This window comes from Macaca nemestrina, chromosome 20 (assembly GCF_043159975.1).
Source record: "Macaca nemestrina isolate mMacNem1 chromosome 20, mMacNem.hap1, whole genome shotgun sequence".
NCBI lineage: Eukaryota > Metazoa > Chordata > Mammalia > Primates > Cercopithecidae > Macaca > Macaca nemestrina.
This window is the reverse complement of record NC_092144.1, coordinates 20,151,723-20,164,802: the sequence shown is the minus strand read 5'-3', so window position 1 is coordinate 20,164,802 and position 13,080 is coordinate 20,151,723. Positions and strand designations below refer to the sequence as shown.

Below are 13,080 nucleotides of genomic sequence, written 5' to 3'. Positions count from 1 at the left end.
AATGGTGCAATCTTGGCTCACTGAAACCACTGCCTCCCAGATTCAAGCGATTCTCCTGCCTCAGCCTCCTAAGTAGCTGTGATTACAGGTGCCTGCCACCACATCCAGCTAATTTTTGCATTTTTAGTAGAGACTGGGTTTCACTATGGTGGCCAAGCTGGTCTTGAACTCCTGACCTCAGGTAATCCACCTGCCTTGGTCTCTTAAAGTGCTGGGATTATAGGCATCAGCCACCACACCTGGCCGGATGGCCACTTTCTACAGACTTATTAACATAATACTAAATGACCAAAAAGAGAAATTAGAGAATAAAATCAAAGACATTCAGATTGGAAGAAAATAAGTAAAATTATTTCTGCTTGCAGATGATATAATCTTAAGTACAGAAAAGCCTAAGACTTTACTAAGAACTACTAGAATAAGCAAATTTATTAAATTTGCAGAATACGAATCAACATATGAAAGTCAGTAGTATTTCTATTCAATAACAATTAACTATCTCAAAATGAATTTTAAAAAGAATCCCAGCTACAGTAACTGTAGTAACTATATTTTGAAATAAATTTAAGCAAAAAGGTGAAACGCCTTATGTTATAATCTAAAGAACGTTAAAGTAAAAAATTAAGTAATACACAAATGGAAAACATTACTCATTCATGAATTGGTGCTATTAATATTGTCAAATATGTGTGTTACACAAAGTAATCTACAGATGTAATGTAGACCCTATCAAAATACCAGTGACTTTGTAAACTTTTAAAAATGTATTTAACATTTATATGGTACCACAAAAGACCCAGAATACCCAGAGCAATCAAGCAAAAAAGAAAGGCTGGAGCACACAATCTTACTTTGAAATATACTAAAAAACTATAGTAACCAAAACAGTATACTTGAATAAAAATTAACACATAGAAACCAGGAATATATCCATGTATTTACAGCTAACTAATTTTAAATATAGGTGACAATTTCTCAGGGAAAGGACAGTATCTTTAAAGCAATGAGACCCTCATTTGACACCATAAATAAAAATCAACTCAAAATAAATTAGAAACTTACATGTAAGGCTTGAAACTCTGAAACTAACACAAAAAAATAGAGTAAAAGCCCCATAACATTGGTCTAGGCAGTCTTTTTTGTTTTTGACATGGAGTCTTGCTCTGTTGCACAGGCTGGAGTGCATTGGTGCGATCTTGGTTCACTGCAACCTCCACCTCCCGGGTTCAAGCAATTCTCCTGCCTCAGCCTCCCAAGTAGCTGGGACTACAGGTGTGTGCCACCATGTCTGGCTAATTTTTGTATTTTTAGTAGAGACCGGGTTTCACCACGTTGGCCAGGTTGGTCTCAAACCGGCCTCAGGCGATCCGCCCACCTTGGCCTCCCAAAGTGCTGGGATTGCAGGCATGAATTACCACACCTGGCCGGCAGTGACTTTGTGATTTTACCTCAAAACCCCAGGAAAGCAAAGAAAAAATAGATGAGTCAGATTACTTCAAATTCATAAGCTGCTGCACAGAATCTGATGAAATCAGTAGATGTGACAACTAAAAAATGAGAGAAAATATGTACAAATCATACACGTGACAAGGTGTTAATATGAAAAATATATAAAAACTCAAATGACTATACAACAAAAAACATATAACTATTTAAAATGAGCAAGGCCAGGTGCGGTGGCTCACGCCTGTAATCCCAGCACTTTGGGAGGCCAAGGCAGGCTGATCACCTGGGGAGTTCAAGACCAGCCTGGCCAACATGGTGAAACCCCACATCTACTAAAAATACAAAAATTAGCTTGACATGGTGGCAGGCCCCTGTAGTCCCAACTACTCAGGAGGCTGAGGCAGGGGAATCGCTTGAAGCCGGGAAGTGGAGGTTGCAGTGATCTGAGATCACACCATTGCACTCCAACCTGGGGGACAAGAGTGAGACTCCATCTCAAAAAAAAAAAAAAAAAAAGAGCCAAATGCTTAAATATTTTTCAAGAAAAGACATACATACAGACAACAGATACGTAAAAAAATTCTCAATGTCAATTATCAAATTATTATCATTGTAAGTCAAGCCAAAAGAGCTATGATATACACTCATTTTTGCTAACTTCATTAGTAACTGTAGAAATGCTAATTAAAACTATAAATGATATACCATTCTGATTCTCCACTTTGTCAAAAAATATTGTGTCCAGAATTTATTCCTTCTGGTGGGTTCTTGGTCTCGCTGACTTCAAGAATGAAGCTGTGGACCTTTGCGGTTAGTGTTACAGCTCTTAAAGATGGTGTGTCCGAGTTTGTTCCTTCCAATGTGTCCCGAGTTTCTTCCTTCTGGTGAGTTCGTGGTTTAGGTGACTTTAATAATGAAGCAGTGAACCTTCATGGTGAGCGTTACAGCTCTTAAAGGTGGTGCAGAACCAGAGAGTGAGCAGCAACAAGATTAACAGTGAAGAGTGAAAGAACAAAGCTTCCACAGCATGGAAGGTGACCCAAGCAGATTGCCACTGCTGGCTCCAGGTGGCCAGCTTTTATTCCCTTATTTGGCCCCACCCACGTCCTACTGATTGGTCCATTTTACAGAGCACTGATTGGTGCGTTTACAATCCTTTAGATAGACAGTGCTGATTGGTGTGTTTTTATAGAGTGCTGATTGGTGTGTTTGCAATCCTTTAGCTAGACACAGAGTGCTGATTGGTGCATTTTTACAGAGTGCTGGTTGGTGCATTTACAATCCTTTAGCTATACAGAGAAGTTCTCCAAGCCCCCATTCGACCCAGGAAGTCCAGCTGGCTTCACCCCTCAATATGTCTAGTAATTCCAAGAGTTGGCAAAAATACAGAGTAACTGGAATTCACAAATAACCATGGCTATAGAATTGGTTTAAAAATTGACATACATTCACACTATGTGGCAGTGAAAATGGGCAACTGTAGCTATGCAAAGCGACATGGAAAAATAGAAGGAAACAATTGTAAATAAAAAAGTAAGTCACAGACAAAAACTTGTAGAATTTATCTAGAGCAAAAAAACAGATAACACTGAAACGTACATTGCTTATAGACAAAATTGCATAAAGTAAATGATAATATAAAATTCAGATACTGGTTACTTTGGGTTAGGAGGACTTTAGGAAACTTCACAGGTATCCACTTCTCAGGAATGCATGATTTTATGAAGTTATACTGAAAGTTCATGAGAGTAGAGACCAATACTTTCTTCTTTCTTTTCTTTTCTTTCCTTCCTTCCTTCCTCCCCTCCCTCCCTCCCTCCCTCCCTCCCTTCCTTCCTTCCTCTTTCTCTATTTTTTTTATGTTGCCCAGGCTGGAGTGCAGCAGCACGATCTCGGCTCACTGCAATCTCCGCCTCCCAAGTTCCAGTGATTCTCCTGCCTCAGCCTCCTGAGCAGCTGGGATTACAGGTGCCCGCCACCATGCCCAGCTAATTTTTGTATTTTTAGTAGAGACAGTGACAGAGGCCACCCGACTCGGCCTCCCAAAGTGCTGGGATTACAGGTGTGAGCCACCGTGCCTGGCCTCTATTTTTTTTTTCTAAGGCTACCAAAAGAATGGCATATCATGTGTGCTCAACACACATTTATCATTTAAAAGAATGAGTACATATTCTTTGTAAACTATGAAACTATGCAAATCAAGATTTTATTTTTATTTCCTATAGTTTAGTTAACAGAATCAAATAGAAAATAATAAAATGTAGAATTCAGAAAGCACTATCGAAAGTTTAAAGTTAAACCAGCACTTCTGGGTAAAAATATATTAAAATTTTTAGTTTCCAAATTCGTGACCATCACAATTACATTTAAATTGCCACATTAGGATGGAACATGAAATCTGACTTCAGGAGAGAACAATTTAAGAGGAAAAGGCAGAAATAAGAGAAAAAGAAAAGAATAAAAATTTGCTTGGGTCAGATCTGCAAGTTCTCCATACTTTTCTTTTCTTCTTTTTTTTTTTTTTAGAAAATAATTTTTTCCTCTGCTGGTGCAGAGAGAGGGGCTGGGGACTCTAGGCCTCTCTGTCCTCCCCGAGGTGGCAGTGGCTAATCTCCGCTCAGGCGTGAGGGGCACCGCCATGCGCTGGGCCTGAGGCTGCCCGGCCTAGCCCAGCCCCTCCTCACGACCCTGGACTCTTCCATGGTGTCTCCGGGCCCTTGCACCATCCTGTGTGTCTCTCTGATGAAAGTGGAGGTGGCAGCATAAAGATGATGGGGGAACTGCCCCGCATGGCCAGGAAAGCTCTCCCAGCTACGCAAAATGGTCTGATTGACGCCGGGTTTCTGCGCACCAAGCTGGACCGTGACCAAGGGTTACAGCCAAGGCGTCCTCGGGCGTGGGCGTTTCAGCTGCTGTAGGAGCAGCCCCGCTGGCAGGAGGCGGCGGTAGCAGTGGTCACGGAAACAAGGTCCTGCTAATAAATCTAAGACACCAGGATTAGACGAACCCGGAGAAACTGCCGGAGAGCGTGAGCCAAATCGACGGACTGTTGGAGCGTCTGAGAGTGAAGCTCCGCGAACTCCTGGGAGTGGAACGGCAAAGCAGCCACCAGAGATGGACAAGAAAAATGAACAAAGAAAATTAGCAGAAATCAAAGGCAAACGCTAAAGCTGTGCAAAACCGTTAACTTGCAACATAAAAATGGAATTGATGAAGGAGTCTAGGAAATGAATGAGAGAAGAGGAAAAACAGTAGTGACCATGGTAAGGTCCTGACGATTCTGGTCCACTGGATCCCACCATCCCTAGCACAGGAAATCTCATCACAGCATTTCCTGTTTGTTCCAAAATGAAAAATCGTAATTTTCATCACAAGGGCAAATACAAAGTAATTTATTATTATATTTTATCTAAACTGTAGGGGTTTGGTTTACTTGTTCTAAGTTCTCATAATTTTGAAAATGCAGTTGACAACTTGTATGGCTGTATTAGGTTTTACTTAGTAGTAATATGTATATAAGATCAAAGATCTGTTCAAAATAGGTATCTTTCATCGATAATTTGGTGCTTTCAAATATCCAGAAGTCTTGTTTTAATCAGATGAAGTCTGAGGATAGTTTACTAATTTCATTTTTTGTATGATGTGTTTACAATTTTCTAATTTAACCTAATATTGATTGATGAGAGGTAAACAAATCAATATCTTTTTTCAAATCTCATAGGTCTATTATGTTGTTGAAGATGTTTTTAGTTAAAATTCTGTATTTCAATATTGCAATTTAGGTCTAGTCAAATTTGCTCAACCCATTCATCAGTGTCAGTTGCCAGATTTCAATTCATTTATAGTGTGCCTGTACTTTTCTTTCTATAATCTCTGAATTAATTTTATTACTTATTTAAATGTTATATAATACAGCTCACATATTTAAAACAAAACCACCAGGTAAAATGAGTTCCAGCTTATTATAAAGAAGCTGTTATCAAATTAGTGTTACCTATATAGATGGATGCAGCTCAACAAAATTTTACACAAAAAAATTTGGATTGAACTACATGTGTTGCCATGAATTAGCCTCTAATTCATTATGAATAAAGACAAATTTCAACACATTTATTCATTTGCTTTCATTATGTCTAAGGGTAGTATGACAAGAATTCTCATGCTACTGTCTGAAAAACACATTCTACTGTTACCTAAGAAATAAACTGGATGGCATTTTTATAACCTTGCACCACATAAGGAAAAACTGCAATGTAGTGTGATAAATGCAGATTCCATCACTTGGAAAATACTCCAGAATGTCATTTTCAATATTTAAGTATTTAACCTTTTGGTTGAAAAATGCAGTAAAATAGAGCTCTTGGTAAGTTTTGTGTGCTTAGTATCACCATAAAATAGGAAAAATATCTTTAAAAATGTAAACAAACAAAAACCTACACCAAAAACGAACATTCACCTACACATACATTTTGATCAAAGCTCCAGGAATGTATAATGATTTTTCCTGGGTACACAGCTAGTGACCCAAATCGAGTTCAAATGTTTGATTTTAAAATTTTGATTTTCCCACTTTTGACAATATTGACATAACAACTAAATCTTAGTCTCAGAGTTGACAGTTGAAAATAAACCAAGACAAGTACTATTGAGGTAGACTGGGTAGCAAGAAAGTCACCATGTCCTCGGGATGCAGCAGCCATGATGATTACATGGTGACAGCATATTGTTGACACAATAAATCCCAACATTTGCACTGTATTTCAGCTCATTCAAGCAAAGCTCTCTTCACTCTCTTCACTGTAAAGAGCATGCACATTATCATCCTAACCCGGTGAAACCCCGTCTCCACTAAAAATACAAAAAATTAACTAAGTGTGGCGGCATGTGCCTGTGGTCCCAGCTACTCAGGAGGCTGAGGCAGGAGAATCCCTTGAACCTGGGAGGCAGAGGTTGCAGTGAGCCAAGATCCACCACTGCACTCCAGCCTAGGTGAGACTCTGTCTAAAAAAAAAAAAAAAAAAGCATGCACATTTTTACTTGTCCTCTGACCTTTTACTCATTATGAGTAAAAAACACACATGTGAGTGGAGATTTAAGATGCTAATGAGATATGTGACATATAAACAAGCATGTACAGCCACTGTGTATGTGCACCAATAGGACCACCCAGATATGCTTACTAATAACACCACTTTCCACTTCTTTGTAAATAATTACGTAAGACTCCCATAAATGGAGTCTCTCTAGTTCCAGTCTTTGCTGGCTCATTCTTGTAAGCAGCCCACCCTGAATCCCTTCTCTCGGGGGAATTTTGCACCTAACTTTTAAAATAGTATTTCTACTTTGCAAATAAATCCCTCCATGCTTCATTTTCACGGTTTTGTGTCTCTTGTTTAACTTTTTGAAACTAAGAACTGAGGTCTCACAGTAGCCATCAACACTATCATGCTTTGTTTTGCATTCTTCATTATTTTTGTGATATGTCAATATCTACATTTTAAACACAGCCAAAACTGCTAAATTAAAAATTTAAATGACCACAAAATGATTTGTCATAAAAGCATGTATATTTTTCAAGTTTCAGTTTTATTACCCTTTATGTATTCAAATTTTGAAAAAATTCTGACACACAAGCATCTCCACCAAATTTAATATTTCATATAATAATTTGAATTCACTTCCAAAATAAATAATATTCATTTGTTGTTATATTTACTTTTGACCAAATTTGGCTTTCCAAACTAAATAAAAACTAAAGCATGTTTTCAAAGTTTCAAGGAAAAAAGCTTGCCGGCATCAAATGCTCTGTAGTAAAATTAACAAATAAAACCTCATCTTTTTATCAATATTTTGTGTCTGAACACTTCAGCATCAGTGGACTCTGGATGACTCTTGGAAAGTTTTGTGTATCCAGGAGTTTATTTTCTCCAAATTTTCTAGTTTGCATGCGTAGAGATGTTCATAGCGGTCTTGGGTGATTTTTTGTATGTATGTAGAGTTAATTGTGATTTCACATCTCTAACACTTAAACAGAGGCAAAATACAAAAAAACAACAGAGGCAAAATACAAAAAAACAAAACAAAACAAAAAGATGCACAATGGAAGTTTGACACAACTTGACATTCCCTTATGATAAGTCTCTGAAAAAATTAGGTATAGATCAAGTACACCTCAGTCAATAAATGCAACATATAACCAAAAAATGGACAGCTAATAACATACTAAGGGATATGTCGCAAGCTTTTACTTTAACAGCTAGTACAGGACAAGGATACCCACTCTAGTCAGTCTTACCAAAAATAGTACTAATCCAAGACAAAGGAATTACAGAATACAATCAAAGGCATCCAGATTGGACAAAAGAAGTTAATTATTCCTGTATGATTATCTTTTATCTCTACACACAATCCGAAGTATAGAAAAGGCTAAGACTGGCCTGGCTTGGTGGCTCACGCATGTAATCCCAATACTTTGGGAGGCCGAGGTGGGCAGATCACCTCAGGTCAGGAGATTGAGACCAGCCTGGCCAACATGGTGAAACCCCACCTCTATAAAAAATAGAAAAAAAAATTAGCAGGGCCTGGTGGCACAATACCTGTAATCCCAGCTACTCAGGAGGCCGAGGCAGGAGAACTGCTTGAACCCAGGAGGTAGAGGTTGCAGTGAGCCAAGATTGTGCCACTGCACTCCAGCCTGGGTGACAAGAGGAAGACTCTGTCTCAAAACAAAAACAAAAGCAAACAAACAAAAAGCCTAAGACTTTACTAAAACCTATTAAAAATAAACAAATGTATTAAACTTTCAAAATACAAAAGCAACATCAAAGTCAGTTCTATACATTAACAATTATCTCAAAACGAAAACTAAAGAACAATTCCATGTACAATAACTATAGTAATAAATTCAATAGAGCAGAGAGAATACATTTGCTTTCAGCATTTTTGAGGCTTTTAGTTTTATACTAGTCATCTTGTTAAAATAATTTTTTCCAATATTGCTCTTTTCTTCTGAAAATAAGTACAAACTTATACTCACACAAACTCACTTACTCCGTAATTTCCTTACACCTAAGGTTTATCTTTAGACTAATGCATAGTATATTTAACCCTCTGATATCAATATTAGAAGTCTGTATGTGTTTGCAGGCAGACAGGACACATGTTCAAATATATATATTCATGTATAAAATTTAAAAATATCTATTCAGGACCCAGAAATGTATGTATTTCATTTATACTTGCATATCATTTCTATTATGACTATAAAATAACCTGGTAGTCAATAACAATTTAATTGTATATATATATTTTTTTGAGACAGAGTCTCGCACTGTCGCCTGGGCTGGAGCACAGTGGCATGATCTTGGCTCACTGCAACCTCTGCCTTGCAGGTTCAAGTGATTCTCCTGCCTCAGCCTCCTAAGTAGCTGGGATTACAGGTGCCTGCCACCACGCCTGGCTAATTGTTTGTATTTTTAGTAGAGACAGGGTTCCACTATGTTGGCCAGGCTGGTCTCAAACTCCTGACCTGGTGATCCGCCCACCTCGGCTTCCCAAAGTTCTGTGATTACAGGTGTGAGCCACTGTGCCTGGCCATAATTGTACATTTTAAAATAAGTAAAAGTGTAAAGTTTGATTGTCTGTAATACAAAGGATAAATGCTAGAGGTGATGGATACATTTATCATGTGATTATGTATTGTATTTATGTATCAAAATATGCCATATATGGCATAAGTATATATACTCATATACCCACAAAAATTAAGAACAATAAATTTAATTGATTAAAATAAGGATAAATATTTATCCAACAGGAATAATATTCTTTAACTTATCTATACTTTAAAGCCACTGGCAAGAGATTAACATGTTAAAAATGTTGAAACCATTAACTTCACACATAATGTAAAATTTTTTAAATGTGCTGCATTTTAATATATAAAAGTACAATTAGAACAATAATATACTACTAGTTTTCTTACAATGCAAAAGAATATTATTCTTAACACCTACCTCATACATCACTCAAGAGTGTAAGTTAACCACAGAGAACCTCTCCACTTTTTCATCATGCATCTTACATTCTAATGTCCTTACTTGTCCACAGAAAAGATCATAAATAATGCCCACTAATGGAAAAGAATCTCTCCTACCTTTGATGCAGCAACAACTGATCACATGCTTTCACAAGTGAATAAGAATGAACAGCAGAAAATAGAGTGTTGAATTACATCATTTGCTTTCAAAGTCTAATTTTTTCAAGAAATAAAGTATACTTTGAAAGTAGTTATTACTCTGCAAAAAACTTTTACTCCTCTTAAAGTTATATACAAATACTTTTTCTACCACCTTTAGTTTTAGATTATTTTCTATACTCAGAACTCTGACTTAGTATATCCAAAGTGTCAGTTCCTCGTATATTTCTAGTATAGATTCTCTGATATTTACATAGCCCTAATTTGGATTAAATATTTTTTTATTTTTACTGCATCTTCAAAAATATACTTCAGCATAAACTGGTGTTTTCCAAGATGTCGTGTTTGAAAAGTGTTTTTCCAAATTTATTACATTTGCAAGCACTTTTCCAATATAAATGCCTTGATGTTGAACAAAGCTTGAGCAACTGCTTCAGAGCTTTCCTCTAGTACAAAATGTGTACAATAAAATCTGATTCAAGTAAAGGTACTACAACCCTCTTTGTTTGTAATGTCCATCTTCAATATACTCTTCTTCACTTTAAAGGCTTATATTTTTCTGAAAGATCTTTTGACACTAATTGCCCTTATCTTGCTTTTATTAAGTATGAACTCTCTGGTGTTAAGATATAAGCAGACATTAATGTCTTTTTTGCAGCCTATATTTGTATAATTTTTCTCAAATATAAATGCTTTCTGTGCAATAAGGTGGTTAAAAGTTTTGCCACATTGTTCTCACTTGTAGGAATTTTTCCCAGTATGAATTATTTTACATCTAATCAAGTAAGGCAGGGAGTGATGGCTCGTGCCTGTAATCTCAACACTTTGGGAGGCCGGAGGTGGGTGGATCACCTGAGGTAAGGAGTTCAAGACCAGCCTGGGTAAGATGGTGAAACCCCGTCTCTACTAAAAGTACGGCATGGTGGCAGATGCCTGTAATCCCAGCTACTTGGGAGGCTGAGGTAGGAGAATTGCTTGAACCCGGGAGGCAGAGGTTGCAGTGAGCCAACATCACGCCACTGCACACCAGCCTGGGGGACAAGAGTGAGACTTCATCTCAAAAAAAAAAGAAGAAAAAAATCAAGTATGACAACCATTTAAAGACATTGTCACATTCTTCACATTTCTAGGATTTCTCACCAATATGATTTTCTTTATGGTTAGAAAAGGTTGAGGTGTTGTCAAAAGCATTATTGCATCGCTCTGGTTTGTGGAGTTTCTCTCCAGTATGAATTATCTTATGTATGTTAAGATCTGAGGACTAGTGGCTGGGCGTGGTGGCTCATGCCTGTAATCCCAGCACTTTGGGAGGGTGCAGCGAGCAGAACATAAGGTTAGCAGTTCAAGACCAGCCTGATCAACATGGAGAAACCCTATCTCCACTAAACATAAAAAATTAGACAGGTATGGTAGTACATGCCTGTAATCCCAGCTACTCGGGAGGCTGAGGCAGGAGAATCACTTACATCTGGGAGACAGAGGTTGCAGTGAGCTGAAATCGCACCATTGTATTGCAGCCTTGGCAATGAGAGTTAAACTCCATCTCAACTAATAATAATAATAATAATAACAGGACTAGTTAAAGCTTTTGCCATATTTTTTCACACTCATAAGGTTAATCTCTAGTATGATTTTATTATGTTTAGTAAGAATTGAGGACTGGCTAAAGGCTTTGTCACATTCTTCACATTTGTAGGGTTTCTCTTCTGTATGAATTATTTTGTTCAAAAAGGTTTGAGGACTGGTTAAAAGCTTTGCCACATTCTTCACAGTTGTAAGGTTTCTCTCCAGTATGAATTATGTTATGTTTAGTGGGACCTGAGGACTGGATAAAGGCTTTACCACATCCTTCACATTTCTAAGATTTTTCTCCAGTATGAGTTATGTTTAGTAAGGTCTGAGAATTGGTTAAAAGCTTTGCCACATTTGCAGAATTTCTCTCCAGCATTATTTTATGTGTAGTGAGGGTTGAGGATTAGTTAAAAGGTTTGCTACATTTTTCACATTTGTAGGGCTTCTCTACAGTATAAATTATCTTATGTGAAGAAAGTTGAGGAGACCATGAAAGACTTTGCCACATTCCTCATATTTTTAGGTTTTCTCTCCAGTATGAATTATCTTGTTTAGTAATGGATGAGGATTTCTTAAAAGCTTTGCCACATTATTCACATTTGTATAATTTCTCTCCTGTAGGATTTTATGTTTAATAAGGTACAAGAATCTATAAAAAGTTTTGAGACATTCTTCATATGTGCAGGGTTTCTCTCCAGCATGAATTACCTTGTGTCATCAGGGTTGAGAAGTGGTTAAAAGCTTTGTCACATTCTTCACATTTGTAGGATTTCTCTCTGGTATGAATTCTCTTTAGAAAGTGTTGAGGACCAATTAAAGCCTTTGCCACATTCTTCATATTTGTAGAATTTCTCTCCAGAATGAATTATCTTATGTTTAGTAAAGTATGAGAATCAATAAAAACCTTTTCCACATTCTTCACATTTGTAGGCTTTCTCTCCAGTATGAATTATCTTATGTGTAGTAAGGCGTGAGTACCAGTTAAAAGCTTTCTCACATTCTTCACATTTGTAGGGTTTCCTTCCAGTATGATTTCTCTTATGTGTAGTAAGGTGTGAGGACTGGTTAAGAGCTTTCTCACATTCTTCACATTTGCATGGTTTCTCCCTAGGATGAACTTTTTTTTTTTTTTTTTGAGATAGAGTCTCTGTCCTCCAGGCTGGAGTGCAGTGGAGCAATCTCAGCTCACTGCAACCTCCATCTCCCGGGGTCAAGCAATTCTCCCACTTTGGCCTCCAGAGCAGCTGGGACTACAGGTGTGCACCACTACACCTGGCTAAGTTTTTATATTTTTAGTAGAGACGGGGTTTCGCCATATTGGCCAAGCTGGTCTCAAACTTCTGACAAGGTGATCTGCCCGCCTCAGCCTCCCAAAGTGCTGGGATTACAGGCGTGAGCCACCACACCCAAACTCTTTTTTATCTTTAGTAAGTGTAGGGTCTAGTCCCACAGGATTGTTGGGTTTTTCTCCCTGTGTGCAGAGATGAGCAATTGTAGAAATAAATACACACACACAAAAAAAAGACAGCTGGGCCTGGGAGACCACTACCACCAAGACACAGAGACCTGTAGTGGCCCCGAATGCCTGGCTGCACTGTTATTTATTGGATACAAGGCGAAAGGGGCAGGGTAAGGAGTGCTAGTCAACTCCAATGATTGACAAGGTCACATGAGTCATGTGTCCACTGGACAGGGCCAAGGTCACGAGTCATGTGTCCACTGGACAGGGCCAAGGTCACATGAGTCATGTGTCCACTGGACAGGGCCCTTCCCTGTTTGGCAGCCGAGGGGGAGAGGGAGAGAGAGAGAGAGAGAGGGAGAGAGAGAGAGAGAGAGAGGGGGAGAGAGAGAGAGAGAGGGAGAGA

The 13,080-nt window shown here is 38.1% G+C and overlaps 1 long non-coding RNA gene across 2 annotated transcripts in view; it reads left to right on the top strand.

The window, feature by feature from the left end:
- Positions 1–13,080, top strand: part of LOC139360253 (uncharacterized) — a 56,005-nt gene that overhangs the window by 29,995 nt on the left and 12,930 nt on the right. The window lies entirely within an intron of this gene.